The sequence below is a fragment of the Macaca nemestrina genome, chromosome 16, assembly GCF_043159975.1.
Source record: "Macaca nemestrina isolate mMacNem1 chromosome 16, mMacNem.hap1, whole genome shotgun sequence".
NCBI classification, from domain to species: Eukaryota; Metazoa; Chordata; class Mammalia; order Primates; family Cercopithecidae; genus Macaca; species Macaca nemestrina.
This window is the reverse complement of record NC_092140.1, coordinates 75946899-75970488: the sequence shown is the minus strand read 5'-3', so window position 1 is coordinate 75970488 and position 23590 is coordinate 75946899. Positions and strand designations below refer to the sequence as shown.

The 23590-nt window shown below is 44.3% G+C and overlaps 1 protein-coding gene across 1 annotated transcript in view; it reads left to right on the top strand.

Moving 5' to 3' along the window:
* The first annotated feature begins 8303 nt into the window (after positions 1-8303).
* Positions 8304-23590, top strand: part of LOC105490738 (uncharacterized) — a 78412-nt gene continuing 63125 nt past the window's right edge. The window contains exons 1-2 of the mRNA XM_071081315.1: positions 8304-8500; positions 10693-10781. The gene's annotated coding sequence lies outside the window, so the exon portion shown is untranslated. The remainder of the gene's footprint in view (positions 8501-10692; positions 10782-23590) is intronic.

The window sequence follows — 23590 nt, the reverse complement described above, 5'->3', positions numbered from 1 at the left end:
AATATATATCTCACTTTACATATAAGATGATGTAAATTAACTTTATTTTGAATATTTGGTAACAGTTCATCATCAGTAATGAGGAGGCATATGTTATTTCCTATATTGGGAAGCTCCTTCCTCCACTAAATGTAAATCTATCCATTTGCCATTTTTTAACCCTTCTCTAGGCAAGACAGCAGACCATGAGATGCATGAGCTGTTAACTGGCGGAGCTGTGATTTATCTTTCCTTTGTAACACCCAGGTAGATTTCTCAGGGAATGGAATCTGTGTCTAGAAACAGTGTGTAATAAATTGGGTGAGGTAAGGCTATTCATGTCTTGAAGTCAGATAGAGGAGTTTGGCTTTGAAGGGATGGAAATGTAGGTTCTCACACAGAATAAGAAGCCATAAAAAGGGAGCTACAGGGTTGCCAGGTGTAGATGGGAGGCTCTGTGGAGAAGGTGGAACTGAGTTGGAATGAATGGGATTCAGGCAGGTGCAGCCCAAGGCAAGCCCCAAGGGAAAGAAAGGAATTAACAACACATCATAGTCCCACCTTCCCTGTCTTCAGAATCAGAAGCAGTGAGAATTCAGCAAGGAAGCAGTCTTAGCTCTTTGGGTTTGAAGAATCTCTTTGGGATATAATTTCACTTTTTCTCTGCCTGGTGCTATAGTCTAAAGCTGGCGGTGGAAATTCCAAGATAAGTTGTTCTTAGAATCATAAGGGCTGGCTAACAGGCCAGTGGGGACACAGCCTAGAGGGCCATCAGCTATCTGAGGGCCCTAGGGTTGGACAGGCCCAGGCAAGGTGAGGGCAAAGTCAGGAGACTTCATTTACCCAGGTGCAAAGAAAGGTGTCAGCCTTCAAAGGCTTTCCACTGTTAACCAGCAGACCAGAGGCAACTAATCACTAAATGGAAACTGATAATTGTGCTGCTCATTTATTTTCCCAGTTAATGCTTTTCAACACAACCCTTTATATTTCTGAAGAATAAAGACTTGTAAAAGAGAGGGAGTAGTTATGGCTGCAGAAAACTGGCCCGCCCTTTGCTCTGCTGACGGTTTTATAAGGCCAAGGAAGTTCAAAAAGTAGAAAGAATTTCTAAGCAGTTCCACAGAAATTCTAAGCATTTTCAGGAAACTCATTCTTAACTTTTAAAAAATAGTAATACAAGATTAATTGCAGTGATTTAATAAGTAAACCATGACAGATGGTCAACATGCAGCATTTTTTTTTTAATGTGAACAAAATTACCAATTTTTTTTTCGGTTTGTTTTTTCTTGTTAATCTTGGGTCTTCAAAGATACCTACTCAGTCTACTTTTTAAATGGATAACTTGCCTGAATGCGTTTGTTAAAACTTTAGTAAATGAATACTCTCTTGTTTGGAGTGTAATTTCCAGAGTGCAGGCTGAATGCAGTGACCCCTAACACAGCCTGGATCTGGTCACCATGGACTGATGGCAGAAGGGATCCAGATATTTTGGTTGGATTCATGATTAGAGACTAAATCAGTATGATGTATATAAAAAGGACTGGTTTTTAAATATTTGCCATGGAGCTAGAGTAGAAGACAGGGCGACAGAGGCAGCAGTGGCTGGAGTGTAACCAGCCCATGAATCTCAGGCAGGACAGGCCTGCATGCCTCTGTATATTTCTCTGGGAGAGAATACTGGGCTTCAAGGCTAGAAAGGCCAGGATTTCCATCCTAGCTCTGCCATCTTGAATAGGTCCTTTAACTTCTTAGAACCTCATTTTCTATGGCATTAAAGTAGAGGTGATCATAGTATCTCCCCAGTTTCTCATCTCCCCAGAATATTCACATATTTAATTCCTAGCACAGAGCCAGGCACATAATCATGTCTCAATACAAGTTAGTTCTCTTTCTACTCCAAGGCCCCAAACTTCTCCTCAATCCAAGTATCCCTGAGCCTATATACTACCACCAGCTATTCATTTCTTGGAATTAAACCTTGGGTTTTGGCTGTTCTGTCTTCAGGCTCTAGGAATCTTCTTGTCAAACCCCTTCATTGGAAAAATGGGGCCTAGAAAGATTAGATGACTTTCCCAAGTGATAAGTTAAGAAAATACCCTGAATGCTTTAAATCCACCTTGAGGTTTCAATGTCCATGTGCTCTATAAAATGAATCCCATATTGTTTTTCTTTGAAAGATTTTCAGAAATAGCTGCCTTTTACCCATTAGATTACTCACACTGAAGTTTTGAAATACTAGTATTTCTGATTTGAAGATGGATGTGGGAAGTTCATCCCCTGTCCCCACCTCCCACCCCCAATCTCTTCTTTGAAATCATCCAAAGCAAAAGGAAAATAAGAAATGGAAACCAAAAAATCAATTTTCAGTAAAACTAGGGGATATTTTAAGCTATGAACAACAAATAGATGGATGGAAGGGCTGCAAAAAGCAGGGGAGCTTCCAGGAGAAAGAGGAAGGAAGATTTCATGGCTGTGGAAATGAGACCGAGTCAGCAGAAATACATTTGTAAACAGGGAGGGCAGAGGTGAAGAATAAAGTCTAAGTCACATGTTTATGACAGAAGGAACCAGTATACACACCAGAGTAGCAAGAACTCTCCAAGACCCAATTTAGTTGTGAAATGAAGAGATGATGGGATTAAAAAAAAAATCACACATCCACAACATTTGCAGGAACTATCTATCTCGGTGACAGAGGGAAAGAAGAGAGACGTTGGCTTTTTAAAAAAACCCCATAGCTGCCTGTCTTTATTGATCAGGGAGAAATAGATCTAAAACTTGCATGCAAAACCCTGATTTATAAAGAAAATTCCTACTAGGCTGGGATGTGGCCCTGTAAATATTTGGCCCAAGGAAAACTCTTGTGCCTCAAAGATGAGAAACCAAAAAGAGCAAACCCAAGTTATTTCAAAGATACAAAATATAAAACAAGAAAAAAAAAGACCAGAAAAAGTAAATGGCAGATAAAATGTTGCCAAAGAGCAGATAAAAATAATAAAAAGTATTTTACTACAAACATAAAATACTTAATGAAACAATTACCTCTATGAAGTTTGGGCACAAAGTAGAGAGGGAAGAATCATGGAAGTGATAGAAAGACAAGTGACGTTGTTCGAGCTGGCGCACTACAGGGTAGACATGGGGGAAGAAGTAAACCATCAAAGAAACAAAGATGTGTTTGAAGGAAGATACACAATAATAATAGCACAAGAGCTTAGAGGTTAAAAATAAGAAAACCAAGCAAAATGAAATTGATATGGGTACAGGAAAGATTTATTAAACAGGACAAAAAAGTGAGCAAAATACTGATTTTTTAAAACCTGGTGATTGTAGAATTCAATAAAAACAAGCTTACTTGTAAATATTAATGCAAAAATATTAAATAAAATATTACCAAGTAGGCTCAAATAATTCATTAAAAGAATAATACAATGTGACAAAGTGGGGTCTACTCATAATTTAGAGATGGTTCAATATTAGGAAGTCTTACCATTTTTGTTATCTGAGAAAGAAATAAGGTATTAATCTCCTTAAATACTTAAAAGATACTTGTTAGCACTTTTTCTTGTCACCATGTGAAGAAGGACGTGTTTGCTTCCCCTTCCGCCACAATTGTAAGTTTCCGGAGGCCTCCCTAGCCCTGTGGAACTGTGAGTCAATTAAACCCCTTCCTGTATTTAAAAAAAAAAAAAGATACCTGGTAAAATTCAACTTCCTTTATTGATCTCAAAATAATTCAGTGAAATAGGAATAGATGTGTACTTCCCTAATATATACAAAATAAAAGTCAACATTATGTTTAGTGGAGAAATATCAGTAGCATTACCATTAAAGTCAGGAGTACAATAAGAATGTTCTAAACAGTTAGATAAGAGAGAGAAAATAGGCATATACAAATTGAAAAGAAGTAAAATTATCATTATTTGCAGATTTTATATTTGAATACTCAAGAGGATCATCTGAAAAAGATTATAAAAATTATAATTCAGTAAGGTAGCTTAATATAAAATCAATATATAAATATCAAAAGGTTTTATACATTTAAGCAACTGCTGGGTAGAAGATGTCATGGAAAAAAAAGACCCTTTTACACTTTCAAGAACAACAAAAAAGTTTAAATAACCGGAAATAAATCTAAGAAATATTCCATACATATATCAAGAAACTTTAATCCTGAAAGACAACAAAGCACAGAGAAGGAATTAGAGGGGCTTCTCGCTCAGACCAGGTGACCAGGCGATGTGGCAATAGGAAGGCATATTGACTTCACCACTAAGATTTAGGATTTCCACTTATTCTATAAAAACCCACAGACTTCATCTGTAGACAGAATTTTTCTCTTAGTTAACATTTATTGCAGAGTTACATGTGCAAAGCACTATATGTTTTGCCAGCACCATGTCACTCATCACTGTAACAACTTTTTGCAGTAGGCACTATGATAGTTTCCCTCCCACAGAAAGGACCTTCAGGGTCCAAAGGCGAGAAATGGTTTGCACGAGCCAAGCAGCTGCAGAATCAGGCTGAAAAGCCATCACACTATACTTTGGAAAACTCAGAAAAGAATGAAGAAGAAAAATAAAGTCACCCATAATTCTCATTCCTAAATATGACCACTCTTAATATTTTAATCTAAATCAGCAGCTTTCTACCATTTCTCCAACCCGGTCCATCTGAATTCTGTGACTCTTTTATCCTGAGGAACCCCATGGGGCTCGCTCTGAAATGATTTTTCTTACGGGTAAGAAGGTGTCATCTGAAAAGTTCCACGTGTTTTTCATGTGGTCTGTCCATTGTGCTGTTTTAGTCTCCTTCTAATAAATGACATGGTTTTTCAAAGTTCACGTTGTCCATGATCAGGTGTGAAGAAGTTTGATTTTTATGTATTACTAATGGAAAGCCTTCCCATACTGTTGCAACCCTACTGATTTACCTGTACCTTCTCTGGCCAGTCGCTTGCTTTACTTTTCTTAAGATGCTTAGGTATTATGGTGATAGGCATACATAGTCACCTGTATTGTCACAGTGCATATGTCACCTGAGAGGTGGGCTAATATTAAAATACACACACACATAAACACACACACATGCACATACATATACATTTTTTCTTTTTGGAAGAGCTGGGTCAAAATCAATTTTGATTTTGCCAATCACAAGCATTTTTTAAAAAGTCATAATCACAAGATTATTTTAATCAATGAAAATTATTAAAATTTTATTTCCTAAAATAAGTTGATGGCCAAAAGCTTTTGAATGGCTTTCTAAATGATTTTCTCTACTTGGGAAGGTAAACTGACTAATGATTGTGTGTCTGTTTCTGGTGTTCATTAATCACAGGTAAATTAGTAGACACCTCAGGTTCTGTTTAGTTAATAAATCATCCCTGCAATTGCGCATCTTGAACTTCACAATAGCACTTGTTGAATCTGGGGAAGTGTTCGAGATTCCTCTGTAAATGAATCTTAATTTTTGTTTAATGCTTAATTTAAAATAGTTTTTGCTATGTAAAAATCTTATCATGAAGATGTTAACCAAATTTATTTGTGGAAAGCTATTATGTGAAAATAATTGATTATGGACATTAACCAATTGAATGACATCAGCTATGACATGTATTTTGAGGACTGTTGACCTCTATTTTTGTTCTTCAGAATTTTTTTTTTTTTTTTTTTGAGACGGAGTTTTGCTCTTGTCACCCAGGCTGGAGTGCAATGGTGTGATCTCGGCTCATCGCATCCTCCATCTCCCGAGTTCAAGCGATTCTCCTGCCTCAGAATCTCGAGTACCTGGGATTACAGGCATGCGCCACCACACCCAGCTAATTTTTTGTATTTTTAGTAGAGACGGGGTTTCTCCGTGTTGGTCAGGCTGGTCTCGAACTCCCAACTTCAGGTGATCTGCCCACCTCATCCTCCCAAAGTGTTGGGATTACAGGCGTGAGCCACCGCTCCCAGCCTCTTCAGATGTTTTAAGGCTGGCTTTGAATTGGTTTTCCCATTCTCTTCTCTCTGTTTTGATTCCCTTCATTCTTTAGTGTTTGGTCTCAGTGGAACAAGAGTTGTTCATTCTGACTGTCCCAGACCTTGCATCAGCCCTCCCATGACACGATGTGCCTGCTGTTTTCTTGAGCTCTTGAGTGATCCATTCTTGAGTGAGCTATGACTTTGTCTCTTTCATGTTTTCCCCTAGTATTTGAATCCTTTTAATTAAGGTGTTTATTGAAAGGCTACTTTAATAGTACTTTTTGTTTTTGTAATGCAAGCTTATTATGCTAATGTTTTCAAACCAATGTGTTCAATAGAGATGAAAAAAGAAAACTAATTCCTCCGTAAGCATAAGTTTATTTATTTTTTCCCTCACTTAAGACAAAGCTAATGTTCTAAAAGGTTGTGAGTCTCCTTACATGTGTCTTTACCCTTGGACAAGGTAAAACAAGTTATAATGGTGGGTGTGACTGATGCTTATTAGTCCCTAGCAAATTAGTAGACGTTTTGTCTCCTGATAACTCTGGCTTTGATTAATGTTTGCTCGCTGCAGTGGGGCCTCATGGACTTTCAAGATGGCGCTCATTCATTGGAGAAAGCATTGGAGATTCTTACGTAAACCTGTTGTGTTTATTTTATCATTTGTTTAAAACATACTTTTCCTGAGCGACAAAATGTCCTCCCTTTTTTCTGAGTTCTAATTGGCATCAGCTTCCGTGTATTTCAAGGCAGCTGCTTAGTGGGGAGATGCAGGGGGCGCTGGAATCCAAACACACCCTCTCCTGCTCCCTGACTCTTTCTTCCACAACAGAAGAGAGCAATGACCAGTAGTTGGAGGTACTTTACTTTTTCATAAAATAGACTAATGTAAACCCAGCTTTGGAGACATTGAATGATGACTCTTTTTCAGGCTCCAAATGAACTATCTGTTTAAACAGCAGGATATGTCAGGGAAAAAATCAAGCTTTAACTTTTATTAGATCTCTCCTGTTTAGTTCACTCCAACTCTATGTGTCTGACATTATGAAAGTGTTTATACAGGGTGTGAGTGAGTAGTTACCTTTCTTCCTGTTGAAACATTAGGGAGGACTGGGGCCCAGTGGCTGAGAGCTAAGGTCAGAGTTGGGCAGAGGTAGGTCTGAAGGCTACTTCTTCCACTTAGCCCATGCCTCATTTTCCCCTCTGTGAAACATGGATAATAATACTATGTACATCACACTCATAGGACTATAGGAGGCCACATATGGAGAATATTTAGCTGGGTGCTTGACGCAAAACAAGCATCAACCAACAATAGCCACAATGATATTGTCGCCAGGTTTTTCAGCTTGAGTTCCCAGGCGGATACCTCTGATATTAGATAACACTGATATTACACACCATTGGTACTGTAGATACCACTGTGATTAGCTAACAGTAAATGTAGACATGACAGTGCTTCATCAGGTAGACATCAGGCTTCGAGCATGCCTCCATCTCCTTTCTCCAACCAGAACGCCTGCGAGGGGGAAACAGCAAGTGAAAATACTGCAAAGCTTTGCATTTAGAAACCGGAAAACAGATGCACAGAGCAGTCTGCCTCTGTGTAAATGCACATTGTAATCAGTTTTCTAACTCTGCCTTTACAAGGATGAGTTAAGCGGTTCGTTGACATATCATTATCACATTCTGAAGATAAACAGCCACAGGATCTATGAACTCTCATCAGGCAGTTAATTATTCTTGAATTTTTCTGCACTCTTGAAACATATTCTATTTATTTAACCGTCCCCTGGGAGCCCTGGTCGCTTTTGTCCCTGCCACACGGCCAGTGGTGTAAAACCTCTGCATCTGTCAGATTTCTCCATGTGGAGCATAATTGCCTGATTTCCATTTGAAAGTACAGCCCTGACATTAAAACGACATAGACACACCAATGATAACAATGGCTTCCTGACACCTACCAGAGGAGAGGGGGCGAGGGGGCATAATGCAGGAATAAATAAATGCACGAATGAACGCTCGCCTTCACGGGGCCAGGTCTGAATTTACAGCTGCAGATGAAGTGTTCCTCGGGAGCAAACAAAAAGAAAGAATGAAAGAATAAAAGAAAAAGAAACCAATAGATTAGCATCCGCGTGAGTCTGTTGGAGCCAGATGGCTCTCTGTGGAGAGCGAGCTGTCCTGCTTTCTCCCAGTAACCCCGACCAGCAGACAGCAAGCCCGCTACACGGGGAGAGAAATGATCTCATTCCTCAGCCGGGCACGTGAGCTGCCTTCTTTCTCTCACACACAACTTGAGCTGAAGGGAAGTTGGAAAAGAGAGAAAGGGTGAAAAGGAAGGGGTGGGGGAAAACGGGTGATTGTAAAGAACAAGCAGGTCCTCGTAGCCCAGAGGAAGAGAGACACCAGGCCAGCCCTGAACGTTGAAGAACTGTTTCCAGATGTCCACGAAGGAGAAGACAGGGAGACAGGGGACACCTGACACATGGTTATCTCCTCCACACACATCCATGAACTTCACCTCCACGATCCAATGTTGCCTGGAAGGCTTGGTGTGTAGAGACTGGGAGGAGGGGGGCAGGCTGCTGTAGAGGCCATGGGGTTAAGTTCTGTGCCCCACTGGAAAGGGGCAGTGAGCAATGTTTTCATTTCTTCCTAATGACAATGTCTGCCTGTCTCTGTGGGCCACAGGCCAAAGAGTCTGTCAGTCCTCAGCCTGCAGGACCAGCCATCTGCTGGGATCCTGGTCTGCCATGCTCCTGAACAGGTGCCTGAGGTGGAGGCAGCTGGAGTGGGGGGGCAGTCAAATGGAACCGACAGGTTGTAGGTGTGGGAGGGCTCCTATGCTTGAAGATTCTGAGACTGAGAGGGCCCTGGTCTGGGGTCATTCTGCCTGCCCTGCTGAGCAAAGCATTCACTGCTCATAAACAAGTCTGTTGTCTGGAGTGACAGCCACATGTGGGGGCTGGCGGACATCAGACAGACCACCAGATGCTGGTGTTAGGGCCTAGCACTTGCAGGTGTGTGCAGAGGTGCAGGCCTCCTTCGAGCGAATCTGCCCGCTTAGTGAGTGTTTACATACCCAGCTCGGTACTGGGGCTCCTGAGGCCTCCCACCCAGAGAAGCAGACCAAGAGAGAATGAAGGTGCCTGTGGGAGTGAGTGCAGGGGGCTCATGGAGTACTTTGTCAGCCTGGCTAGGTTGCCTGGGCACCTGAAGCTTGTCTCCAGCAGTGTTTACCCAAAAGAATAAATAGTAGTTTCCAGGGTGACACCAAATGCGGGGAGATGTAGTCATTCATTTACAGCTGGAAACTATTATTTAACTCCTAATAAGTATTGAGCATAATTCTCTTCATTTTCAGCCCAGGATGGGGGCACCTGCTTCACAATTCCTGGCAGTTGTCGGTAAAGCTGAACATTAAGCTGGTGTATTCTGTCAGGGCCAAGGAAGCAAAGCAAGCTGCCAGCTGGGGGCTAAAACCACAGGCTCTGGCTTTTCTTCTTTCTAAAAATGAAACGGAAAGCCAGCACCCCACCAAAAAACGGTTCTGCTCTTTATCTCCCAGGCAATGCTACCACATAACAGGTTCTTCGTTCTGTACAGGATTCTCACTCACAGCAGAGCTAAGGATTTCGAAGGAAACCATATCACTAAAGTAACAAGAGTGTGAGCTCCGTCATCGTTCCTTGCCTCCACTTAAGCAGGGAGATCAGTCACTCAGTAGGAGCATTTAAGAAAATTGTAAAATGCTAGCGTTTAAGGAGCGCTTACCAACGTGTCGGCCCTACTTCTAAGTGTTTTGTGTACATTTCATGTAATCTTCATGACAACCCTATGCGGCAGGTTCTCTGATTATCCTTGTTTTACAAATGGAATGCCAAGTCCTAGAGATGTTAAGCAACTTTGCCAAAGTTGCACAGCTAGTCCCGGGTCCATACCACCAGGCTTTCCCGCCTCTTTTGATGGTGTAATAACTGAGCTTTAGGCTCCCTGTTTTGGCTGCTCACCAGTGGTGCCATCTTGGCCTACTAAGTCTCCCTGAGTTCCCATTTCTTTATCTGTCAAGGAAGGACTGGGATAGTGGTCTTATAGGGTTGCTGTCAGGAGCAGAAGTAATGTGTAACATACATGCATGCAAGGCCAGTGCCCGGCATGTGGTTGAGGCTCCATAAATGTTAGTACAGATGGTACCCTGATGGTTTAACAGTTTTTCAACTCTACAGTGGGTTTGTTGGGAAGTAATCCTGTCGTGTGTCAAGGAGCATCTGAGTTAAGATAGTTTGATTTACAGTTTCAACTTTACCATGGGTTTATCAGGATATAAACATTTTATCAGGATATAAACCTGATGCATTTTTGTATTTTCAGCTTACAATGGGTTTATCTGGACAGAACCCTCATCATAAGTTGAGGAGCATCTGTGGTTACTACTACTGTGAGCATTGTCATTATCTTGTGCTCTTGTATTTCACTGAATTCTCACACACACACACACACACATGCACACATAAAACTGTGAGATAGGTGGGGCAGCTGTCACTAACCCCATTGTATAGCTGGTGTATCAGGTGGTAAAGCTTGGGCAAGAACCCCCATCTCTTGACTCTGCACTTTGTCTAATCTGAGCTTGCCGTTTCCTGCTGGACTGCAGGTCACACCCGTCCATTTCTAGACACAAGACACAGTTGCTCTCTAGAAAGAGCGAGGAATTCACCTCTTGTCACTTTCCCTTTGTCTCCAGGCCCTGGGATTGGCTGAAGATGGAGCTGGGTCCTGCCTGTGCCCTCCTGGGAACTGCTGAGACAATTAATGCCTCTTGGGACAAGTAAGGTACTAGCTTAAATGGATCACAAGCTCCTGTGTGCCCTTAAGATTTTCTTTAATGTCTAGGTCAAAAAAATACGTATTTTCTTATCATCAAGAAATGCAGATGCATAGCCCCATCTCAGGCCTCTCCTCCCCTTGTTCGGGTGGCCTCTGAGAACATTTCCAACACTCCTCTTCGCAGAAGGCATTCTGTACCTACAGCTGGAAGCAGGAGAGGAACCGGCCAAAGGACCTGGGTGTCTTGGCTGTACTCTGCCTTCTTTCCTTAGCTTTCCTAACTCTGCCTTTCCGGTGATTTTCATGTTTTCCCTTTCATTTTACTTTCAGAAAATCTCTGGGGAATGCAGCTTTTGTTCTGTTGCTTCACGCAATTCCCAGGGCTGGGAATGAAAATTATTTCCTTTCACAACTTCTGGCTAAGTGCCTTTCACAGCCCGGCTGTGTTCTGGGGTGATTTATAAACTGCAGAGCCTGGGTGTCTTTCCTCCTCCTCCTCCTCCCCCCCCCACCCCTTCCCCTCCTCCTCCCTTTCTCCTTCCCACCACCCTTTAAAACGAGGTGAGCCTCCAGAGTCAGGGTGTCAGCCACTGGGGCTCTTCTTCAGGCAAAAGTTCAGTGGAACCATAGTGATGAGAACTTGAAGCCATTCATTCCTGTTAGAAGAAGACAGAAATAGGCCTCAAGGCCAAACTTACATCTCTGAGAACAAATTTGACCCAAAATCTCAAAGTTTAGGGTTGGCTTTGAACTAAGACTATAAAAGCACATTTTCCAAACTTGTCAGGATTGTGTTTCATTTCTAGACTTTTATTCTCAAAGGGGTGATGAGGAAGAGACACAGCTTAAGAAGTTTTGAGCTGAGAAATGAAAAGTCACTTTTCTTTGCTGCCACAGAACTAAGTAGGGGGAAAATTAAGCCCAGGGGTTCATTTAACCTGTTACAACAAAACACAGAAACCAGACGGCAGAGTGTCATTTGCAAGGTGATGTGTCTTTGTCGGAACTGAAGGCTGTCGCAGGTCGGCTGCCTCCATGGAGTCCCCATCTGCCCCTGCACTCCCCACAGGGATGGTTTCATCAGGAGCTGAAAGAACACAGAGGGGTGAGCAAGTGATGGAGCCTCAGACTGTCTGTCTGGGCCAGACCCTGGGGAACACGTGTGGACACTATGTGCCTCCTTTTCTACTCAGCGTGACCCTGGACAGGAAGAAGTCTTCACAGCCAAGGCCAAACAGCCCAGACAGACCACTGCCTTGTGGCTCTATGATTTCCTTGAACTGCCCTGTGCCATCTTTTTGGTCATGCCCAAATCTTTGCTTCTACATAAGTCACACAATAGCACCAAGACTCCTTGTCTTCTGGCCTGTGACTGTCTGTGAGTTCTGAGCAGCAGACACGGAGGCTGAAGGTCAGAGCCAGGGTTGCCACTACTTGCCCTGTAACCCTGGATGAGTTACTGAAGCTCTCTGGGCCTCAGTTTTCCTCATCTGAAAAATGGGGAAATAACACCTACTTCCCAGGGCTGTTAGGATCATTAAACTAGATGATTTATACCAAGTGATTCACACAATGCCCCACAAAGCACAAACTCAAAGATGCCAATTAGTATTTCTAAGCATGGGAGGGAACCCTGGGAGAAGGCCCTGGAGAAAAACTGCCTCCAGGACTGTGAACCAAGGCAAGAGAGAGAGAGTGGGATCAGAGAAGGAATGGGATGGAGGCTGGGTGGAGGACACTGAATCTATCTCCTCCCGTGTTCCGGGCAGTTTCATTTGGAAGGGCAGCGTCTAAGATTTTAAAGTCATATATCATTCCCATTTCCTTTTTAAAAATATAAATCATTGTCACAGAGACATTGAAGTTCAGAAAGTCGCATGTGTTAGGTCTGAGGCTCATGTATATCTAGTGTTACAGAAAGTGGGAAATCAAGAGGGGCTCCTGTCTTCGGCCTTATCTTCCCAAAATAATGGATGACTTTTTTTTCACTATTAGAGGCTGTTAGCACCTCAGACTTCTTCCTGAACCTGGATTAGTGATCAGTTTTGTTTTAAGATCCTAAGAGCACAAACGATGAGACTGAAACAGGCCCCATTCGCTAATGCACTGCTCGTTGAGGAATGTCAGTGATGACGTACATGTGGAAAATTTGGGGCACCAGACCTCTCCCCAGTCTCATCTCAGTCTCAGGCCCAGAATGAGGTGAAAATTGGAGAGAGGGCCCTGGAGCAGAGAAAGGGGGGTTCCTGGAACATGTAGGGCCATGTCACTGAGGCAATTTCCAGCAATGATTTACAGGAAGCGTTTAGCTTATGCATAGATTGGGGCCAATCCGAAAAAGAATCAAGGTTCATGAAACTCTCAATTGTGACATCTTATAGGGTGTGGCCCAACCAGAGTTAGCTAAGTACAGATGTCATTAGCTATAGATTCATTTGATTGCTATTACGTATTCTCTGTCTCTCTCTGACACACACACACACACACACACACACACACACACACAAAACTGAATTATATTCAGCAGTATTTTATGCTCTTTGGAAATTGTTACTTACTCAGATACAGGGTGTTTTGTTTTTGCTTTTTGCTGATTCTCTACTAATTTTGTTATTCCCAATACCCTTATCTCATTTTGAATTATGGAGTTTACTGCAGTATTGTATTTTTGAGATGTAAAAACTATTATAATTAGAACTAAGATTTTCAAAAATGGGAACATGCAGGTTAAATGATAAGGATAGTGTATTTGTGAAATTTGGGTTCCATTTTGTTTTGTCATCGTAGCAAACAGAGAAAAAATGAGTTGATTACAGATGGAAGTGTAATTTTTTTCTATTGAGAAGACTTGGTCATCTGCCTCCACATCCATCACCACCCATCAGCACTACAAAGGGCAGCTGAACTCCCCCTCAATACTCCTCTGTGCCCCAGTTTCTCCAGATGTAAAACAACACCACTCAACACATCTGTCTCCCCCTCAACTCAAAGAAATGTTATAAGAATCTTTGAGAGAAAAGAATCTCCACAAAAGTGTTGTGATCCCAGAACTTATTTGTTTTGTATCTTTGTAATTGTATGAAAAGTGGAGGTTACTCTAGTAAAAACTGAAAACTGAGCTGGAAAAGGCTGGAATTGCTAAAATGAGTGGAAATACGATAAAGGAAACCATTCCCTGTACCCAGCAGCTGTCAGGCTATGTTCATGATCTGCTCTTGCTTCCTGAGAGCACCATGATTTCTTTGTAACCAAGAGGAATAATCTATTTTCTGGCCTAACCTCTCATAAGGTATTTTGGAAGTAAGCTGAACACTAGGAAATAATATTTTACAGATCTCTTCGTCTCCTCTTTATTCAACACTCTTTAATTTTTCCCCCTTGCAATTTCTCTTCTCAGAAATGTCGCTTTTTAGCGTTGATTCATCTCTCCTGCCTCATAGCACATTTTTCTCTCTTCTAGCCTGTCCATTTTTCATTTTTCTCACTTGTATCTTAACTGGATCTTCCATCTCCTCCATTTCTACTCCTATTTCCTTTAAATTCATTTTCCTCTTCCCCTTTTCTCTCCCTAAAGAGTGAACAGACAACAGATAGGACAATCAGCTAGGATTGTGCTGAGAAAATGAACTGACACAGCACAGTGAAAGCTGGACAAGCCAAACCTGACTCCATCAATTTGAGTTGACACCTCTGACAATTCAAACAAGACTTGGTCAGCACAGAACCGCAAGGCTGTCTTGGAATTTTCACACATATATGTTTGACATTCTACTCCAATTCAGTTCCACAGCCCAGATGGTGGAAGAATTTTGTTTACTTGAGACAAATTCTCATCCATCATCTTTCGCTCCCACAAGACCATTGCTCACAACCCCCAAGGACTGCCTATGAGCACCATCATTTTGTTACAGTTAATGCTCACTGTTGTGCACAGCTGGGAAATGTAGCCTTCTGGTTAATTACATTTTCCCATTAATAGAACTTACAAGGTACATCTTCCATGGGTTGCTGACATCTAGACACCTGGGATACTCTAAACACCAAAGCTAACTTGAACAAGTTTAGTCATTCTTGGAAATTTTAGAGGAAACTTCAGGACTCATGGAACATCGAGGGTACCAAAGATGTGTTGTAGATGTGGGTAGTATAAGATAATTGGGATTTTCATTTGGTACAATGTAAAAGTGGTTTGGGGGTATGCAATAGCACAAGTCACGTGGGAAATAAGGGTACCATGTGAAGCACATTATATCTTTTTAAAATTTTTCTCCTCAGTATTAATGTGTGTTTAAATGTTCAAAGGAAAGAAATTCATGACCTTCCAGATTACAAAACAGTATATGCATGACAATTCCATTTTTGTAAGAAAAAACATGTATGTATACACATACACACAACCTCCCATACACAAGTCAGGGAAGATATGACCCATATTTTAATAGTAGTCTCTCTGGGTGATGTAATTATAAGTGCTTTTGTTTTCTTCTTTTGGTTTATCCATACTTATTAAAAATTAAATATTTCTTCTATAACACAAATAAACAAATAGTCTTTAATTGGACAAATAACATAGCTCAGTATTAAAATCAGCACAGAAATCTATCTCAATATAGATCAAGAACAGATTAAATGAAAAGAATGGTTGCAGAAGAAATCTTCCCATTTGGAAAACACCTATCACGTAAGATTGTCAAACACAAACTTGGAGGCTGGGGAGTTGGGGGTGGTAGTGGCTGCAGCAATAGCAACATGGAATGTGAGGCAATGCTGTTGCCTTGGGGAATAGAGGTGAGATGTGGATCATCACCTGTTATCATAGGCAGGCTCTATGAGTCATACACGATATGATATGGGGTTACAAGAAGGATTCTTGCATTTTCCATTAAGATAATCCCTTCATAGCATTTATGCATCTGTTTCTAACCTTCTAAACAGAATAAGATATGGAAGACCACATCTTGGTTTCAACACTGATTCTCCATGACTGGGGTGGAGGGTTTGGCCTGAGCCTGAAATCAGACGCTCAGTTGTCTCCAGGGCCCTGCACCACCATGGCTTCACCCCACCCATGGCTTCACCCAATCCTGGTCCTTGACAGCACAGGGCCTGTACCACCGTCCCACCTCTCTCCCCACCCTGGACTGGCCTTTGCTCAGTGTGGTCTCCACTTGTACAGAGCTCTGTACCCCTCCCGCTTGCTTCCATCTCAGTTTTCCCAGCATTCACCGTCATCCCAGAGAAAGGACAGGGGAAGTGTGAACAGAGAAAAGAGACACAAATTTCAAAAATGAAATTTTAGGGGAAACTCTACCAGTGAGTGTAGACTTCTTCCCTAGTGATACAGAGTGCAATGGCATTTCCAGGATGAGGGGAGGGGTGGCTGTTCTGGGATCACCCTACCTGGTTGCCTCTTTCTATCCATGGGCAAAAGAGGCCATGCTGTGCAGGAAATAAATTCCCAGCTTCCAGAAGTCCCCACATTTTCCAGAGACGAGAGCAGATCCTTGCCTATTCTCATTTCTGCTGTTGCATGCACCTTGTCTAAGAGGTTTTCCAAATCCCAGTGTGTGTTTCAGCATCGCTTGTGCACACTGTCACGCTGGAGCGCCCTGCACAAGGCTGAGATCCTGACTTCCCATGTGGATTCCTCTGTCCCATTTATCTGAAGCTCTTTGCAGGCAACAGATTGTACTTTAAAACACAAAAAGCAAACAAACAAACAAACAAAAAACACCTCTGCAGTACCTCTTACAGTTTTGTGTTAAGACCCATATATTTGTTAAGCGAACAAATGCACAAGTGACTCAGCAGTCCGCACACCTGATGCTCTGCTGTTTTCAGATGCTACATAGTATCTCATCTATTTCTCAAAGCAACCCTGTGAAGAAGGCCCTCCATTACCCCTGCATTCAGGATAAGAAAAATGGCTTGAAGAGGACTTGCCCATAGTAACACACAGGTCACTCAGTGCCAGGACCTGGAATTCTGATTTCAGTCTAATGCTCTTTCCATCACGATGGTGATCCCCAAGCCAGTTGGCTCATTAGAATCCCCCATAAAGTTGGTTAACGAACCAGTCACAGCCCTACTGCAGACCTGCCAAATCCCTCTCAGGTGAGGCTCAGCCATCTATACTGTCAACGGGTTGTTCCACAGATGATCCGGCTGCCCTCCCACCCATGCTGCCTGTGCTGACCAGCTCTGATTTGACATCTGGTCGATGTTATCAAGGGTGTCAATGCAAAACTTCAAGGCTAGCCCTGACACTGAAAATCCTATGTTCCTCCATTAGTCACCTCCTTGTGTGTGAAGAGTTCACTTACACCTCCCAGGATCCTCCTTCTGTAGGAGCTAGGTTAACAGCTCAACTTCTAGAAAACCCAAGGTTAAAAATGGCTGTGACACTCATTAGCCCCAAGGGGGAAAGGTCAGCAAAGTTTGACAGCCGCACTTAGGAAAGCCTGAGAGAGGCTGCAGAAAGGCCTCGGAGCTGAGAACCGGGACTCAGCCTTCCTTAGAAGCCTGGCTCCAAACCAGCTGGGCCCCCGCTAATTGGCCACGTCTGGGAAAGGTGCTCGTATAGTCACGTCTCTGTAAAGCAAGGGGCAAGGGCCCTGGCAATTAAGTGACCACAAACCCATCCAATAATTACTCATCAGGGGGACTGCAAATGGTGGGAAAGTTCTTCCTGTTTGAAAGAGTGAGTAAAATTTGGAGGGAATCAGCAACCCGCCCCCCTCCAGCAGCAGACCACTAAAGCCTAACCCCATCACGAGAGAGACCCTCACCACTCAAGTTCTCCAGAGGAATAATTAGGAGGTGCTTGAGAAGTCCCCCAAGCTGACTTAACCTGCCACGAACCCAGCAAGCAGCCGCCCTCGGACTGTGATGTATAAGGAAGGGGTCGCCTCCAGAGAGGCGCCTGGGCTGCTTGCCTAAGTGCTGTGTGCAGGTCAGCCTGGAAACCATTATTATCATCATTAGGAGGATCAGTTAGGAGACAAGTCGAAGCAAGTTGAAATTTGAAAAACACATTAACAGAGGCCTGACGAGATGCCAGAAGAGTCTGCCAGCAGGGACAGCTGGAAGGCCAATTTCTGAGTCAATACTGAAAGGTGGTTGCTTAAATATCTGAGTCAACACACACTGATTTCTCTCCGGCTCAATACTCCCGTTTAATTGCACTGGGGAGTCTCTCCACTGACACATCTAACACCAAGATACATAGTTAAGTGAAAGAAAAGGACGTTATTGAAGTGCAAATGAGGTCCTTCGTGCAGCCTGCAGGCCTGGGTCCTGCTGAGCACTCCCTACTGCCCTGGCAGAAGGTGGCTGGGCCTTGCAGGGACTCCATGTGGCCCCCTTTTTAAAGAGGGTCGAGAGACGGTGAGGTCCAGGCCTCAGCTGGCCAGCAGAGAGAAGTCTAGGTGCACTGCAGCTGCACAAGCTACCAAGATTCTAAGATACTTTGTCAGGATCCATGGTCCTCTCCGGAGAGAGGAGGCCAGGAGTGCCTGTTTCCCACCCGAGAGAGCCAAGTCAGATGGAAGGATGTGCAACTGGAGAGCTATCATGTTTGGCAGCCAGGTGACCACCTGACGAGGTTGGTGGCAGAGATGAGGAATGAAGCAAGTCTTGAATGTCTGCCCAGCTGCCTGGAGCCTGGGAAGCAGGCTGGTCTCTGAGGAGTCCTGACAGGTCATGGCTACTGATGGAGATGCTTCCCCATCGTGATGCCCACATAGGGACCGAGCAGGATGGCCCAGGGGTAGTGGCGAGGGTGGGGGCTCCCACAGTGACCCTCTAGCAGCCTTCACTGACTTCAGAGCTAAGCATGATATAGGAGACCTACCTGGACCTGAAAACCCATGAGAACCAGGACCTGAACCACAGTAAAGAGGCAGGGCCCATGAGCAGGTGGCATGAGTCCTCCATTGCTGTATTCTATGTCTGCTGCCAACTGTTGGAGATAAGGAAGAAACCCATGTCGGTGGTAAACTCAAACTCAAATTACTGGGGCACATTGTGAAAGGGCAGTTTCTGGTTCAGTACGTCTGGGTGCGGGTAGCTTTGGGTCCAATGGCACTCTGGTGCACACCAGTCTGTCATGCACCCACAGTGTGGGAGTGCTTCCTCATTAAAACACCTGCTAATCACACCGAACAATCAGAGATCTGTTCAGATGGGGCCCGGAGGATCTGAGAGACACATGGCTGGGCCATTGTCAACCCAAGCAGTTCAAGTGCAGTGGCTACCACTTAGGGAAACTATGGAATTGTCTTGGTCTGATGCTCAAAACTAACTCACAGGGATGTGATCTGCCCAAGACAAACAAGTCTGAAATGAAGATCAAATGCTATTTCTTCCACTTACTAGTTGTGGGACCTTATATAACTGTTGTGTAAATAAGATAATGTGGGTAAAATGCCTGGCACAAAGTAGTTGCCAAAAAGATACCAGTTGACCCCTCAAGTTTTCCCTCAAATCTGAGGTGGCCTCAATTTTTTCCTTCTCTAGTTGTCAGTGTTGCTTTCCATCCAGGAAAGCCACAGTTAGAAGAGGTGCTGTGCAATTTTTGTCTCTCACCTCTAAGCAAGACATCCAGCTCTGTTGGTCCCTGTGGCAGCACCTCCCCATCTCCCACCCAGCAGAAGTTTGAAAAATGAATTTACTCATCTTCCTGGAGCATAAAGAGTTTTAAGACCTTCCCTTCTGAGCTGTTTATGGAACTGCCATTTAGGAATTCAAATGGCAGAGCCATTCTCCCTCTGAAGGTCTCCAGGGAGCTCCAGCACCTCCTCATCTACCCCTTATTTCATGCTCATGCTTTTTTGCACGTCAAAAGTGGTCTCAAGGCCAAGACTGTCCCAGGCGCCCATGCACCTGTCTGATTTCATCCCTGTGGCTCCGTTCCTCTTGCAGCCCTTCCCAGGCACACTGGTCTTCTTATCTTCTGTGAACTTGCCACGGCTGTTTCTGCCCTGGGCACAGTACTGCCTGGAAGCCCCTACCCAGGTAGCCACATGGGGGTTCTTCCTTCATCCAAGTCTCAGCTGAAATGCCGCTCCCTCTCAGAAGGCTTCACTGGCCCTCTATCAGTTTTATTTTTTTTCTTAACATTCATCACTACCCGAATGATCTTATTTGTTTAGTTACATGTTAATTGTCTCCCTCTACTAAACCACAAGCTGCCCAAAGGCAGGGACCTCACGTGTTTAGTTCAGTGAGCATTGTGGATCCCTGGACAGTGACTAGATGCTTAGTCTGTTCCTGCAGCAGCAACAGTTTTCCCAGGAATGCTATCAAATGGATCTATGAGTGTTATAATTCTATCCTGTAATAGGTTGGACAACTATTCAGGGTTTTGGGCACTGCCAGAAACATGCAACTCCAGGAAGGAGAGGAGTGGGGACGGGAGGGAAATGCCTCCAGGCAAAGGCAAAAACTTTGCTTTGAGCTTCTCATGTCCCAGAATTCGAACGTCCGTCTGACCCCAGGATCAGAGTGACAGAAGCTTTGCTCTGTCTCCTCTCACCTGAAATGAACAGAAGGCTGCTATTCATTCCCTCAACCTCAGGTTCTAGGATGAAGCTAGAGGGAAGCCTTTAGCCATCAGGGCAGTGCCAATACCAAGGGCTCAAGCGACACTCAACTTTAGAGATATTGTCTAGTAAAGATAATGAGAGCTGGACTTTTTATATGGATTATTAAGCTGTTCTAACTCATCACATGGATCGTTTTATTTGGCTTAAGAAATTGCCTCAGTGACTAGAGATAGTTTTTAGAAAATGCAGGAGATGTGATCCCCTCTAACAAACATATACTGTGGCCGAGCCTCACTTAACTCCACATGGATCACCTAGCATAGGGGTTCTAGAAAGGGATGGGGGAGCTGCTGCTACAGGGGTTCCTGTTGTCCACCCATCCCTGGTTCTTCATTATTACTTTGTGACTCCATACTCAAAACCAAGCCTTGTCAGTCCTGAGAATGGCTCTGGCTCTGAGGGAGCTGAATGACTGCCAAGGCCATCCAGATAAGCATGAATTAAGCAAACCCTCCTGTCCCTACGACCCTCAGGACAAAGTGGAGAAGAGGGTAACTGGGCTACTCTGCCCTGAGGTCTCTGTAAAGCACCAGATAGTGCGGGAAGAGGAAGTCTCAGCTCTCCTTAGTAAGACAAGGCCAGCTACTGAGGGCTACGCTGTCCAGAGAAACTTTGGTGGACGCACATTTGGTGGATGCACAGAAAGTAATACGTTTTTCTGCTATTAGAGATTCTTTTGGAAGCGAGTATAGAAGGCCCTGCCAGAATGAGATCCCTTGGGACACCTGGGATGGGGGTGCTCAAAACAACAGTTTATTCAAAATACAGCGAGCAAGTCAGTAGCATCCTGCCCCAGAACCCCAAACACGAGCTGTGCTATCCCTTCCCAGCTCTTTCTCACTGCCCACGAAGTGACCTCTGAAGGGTCCGATTGTCTTTAGGAGCAACGCAGGGCTGGAAGTATTTTAGACCAGGCCTGCTGTACTCACCGTCTGCGTCTGCTGTGTCTCTGTCGGGGATCAGCTGCTGACTGTCGGCATAGCTCATGACCGTTCTCCTGTCTTGATTTCCCTGAGCACTTGCTTCTGCAAAGAAACCATGAGAGGAAGGAAAAGTGAGGATGCTTGCATGAGTGGGCTTCATGGCGGCCGAAGTGGGAGACTTTTTTTGGATGCCTCTGAACATCGGTTGCCCCTGGCAGGTTTCCCACAGGTGCCCATCATGTGAAGGACTGGATGGAAGTTCCAGCTGTTGGATGTCGTGCTGGGGAGGCTGAAGGACATTTAACATGTTTCATGTACTCATTGCCTAGAACGAGGAAATGCACTGTCTGAGAACAAAGTGGAGGAGAGGACGCTCATTTGAGGAAGAGCTCTCCTGGACATTATCCTTTCTTGTTCCTTTCACCTTCTGGGTCTGTCTGTGCTAGGGTGGAGTGGGGCACAAGAAAGACCCTGTAGGGCCCTTTCTTCTGCATTGTTTTGGTCTAAGACATAGTTCTTAATGCTGACTGCACCTTAGAATCACTGAAGTGCCCTCACTCCTGCTCCTCCCTAAGTAACCACCCCCCAAAACATAGTGTGTGTCCCGTGGGAGATAATCTGAGGGAATAGACCCATGTGAAAAGAGTATCAGTGACCATAATAGTGCTTCCACGCCCCTCCCCCTCACTGTCTTTGAGAGGCTCTATCTTGCCTCATGGAGCTGTCAGTGGTCACTGGGAGAAAACACCCTGGCCCCCGGAAGTTAATGGGGTTCCTTAGGAAGCAGTATCTGCATGAGGTCTCCCCTGAGAGTGCCTGGCCTTCCTGCTGGAGCCCCCCCCAACCCCGCCCCGCCCCCCCCCCCCCCCGCCCCGTGCTGCACTCAGGGCAGATGAAGGCAGGCAAGGAGAGACAGACTCACCCTCCCCCAGAGCCTGGGGGCTGAGGCTCACAGCAGGAAATCCAAGGCTGCTGGGGAAAGGGAGCAGGGACTGGGAAATGCACAGAAGCATGAAAAGAAAAGGGTTGGGATCCTTCCTTCCTGGGACCACATATATGTTTGTGCAGTTTTCTCTACATAGAGGCACCTGGCCAAGGGTTTCAGGGTGAGGACTGACCTCAGCCCACACAGAGGGTTTTCCTCTACGATAAGCCATGTCTGGGGGCTGTCGACCCCATAGCCCACAAAGGGGTCCTTGTTCTTAATTTGCAGAGACACTGACTGGGGCCTTGGGGGATGGGGGCTGCTATCTCCTGCCCTCCTTTCACACCCACCCTCCCTCCTCTTTCTCAGGCTCCATTCTGAGGGCTCCCGGTTAAGGCACCCTTCCTCACTTTCTACTCGGGGTTGCTTTTCCCTAGCTGAGAACTGAAAGTGGGTTTGATTCTACTGACTCAGACCTTGCTCCAGAATACTGTTTCTCTAAGAAGTGTGGGAACCCTCAGCGGACAAGTGGGAGAGAGCAGTGTGCAGTTAGAGCCAGGCACAGCTGAGACCCATCTGCCCTGTCCTGTGGCAAAGCCTCCAGCCCTGCCTTCCCCTCTCCAATGATCACGTGGCATGATGCCCTCTCCCCACTTTACTTTGTCCATTTCTTGACAACAAAGAAGAGAAAAGGGGGGAAGTTCGTTTGACTTCTCTCTAGAAACCCTCTGTACTGTGGGGCTGGCATGATGGTGGGTGAGAGGGAGCAGGAGATATCAGTGGATGAGGTGCCCAGAGCCTGGAAATTCTGGGGCTAAAAGCTCTAGTGAGGACTGCTCCTGGTCCTTATTGCCAAAGTTATTTCTTGTTTTTTGTTTAGATTTTTGTATCTCAGTGTCTACAGCAGTAAAATGTGACCTAAACCAACTATAACTCACAGGGATACTAAGGTGAGCTGATATTAGAATGAAAGCATGATGACAACAATTTTAAACATTCTTCAAATAATCCATCTTTTCTTTGGGATCGTCCCACTTTAAAAAATAGTCATCATAATCCACATGTCCCAGAGAGACATACTGCATATAATAGCTGTGTAAATAAGGAATCTCTGGACTTTGAGATTCCCCTTGTGGGCCTCTGGAGTGGCTACAGATTAGTTCATGCCAGAAGGAATTCATTCCCTTCTTGGAGGTTCAGAAAGGCTTGCCTCCTGCTACCGGGTTTCCCCTTCAGGTCAGCACTTCCGTCTCAGCCAGGCTGTAGCTAAGGGACCCTGAGTGTGTGGGATTGATCAGCCTTGCAGCTGATGGAGACCTCGCCATTGGATTCCAGCTTCTTTTTGGGGGTACCATGAGCCAC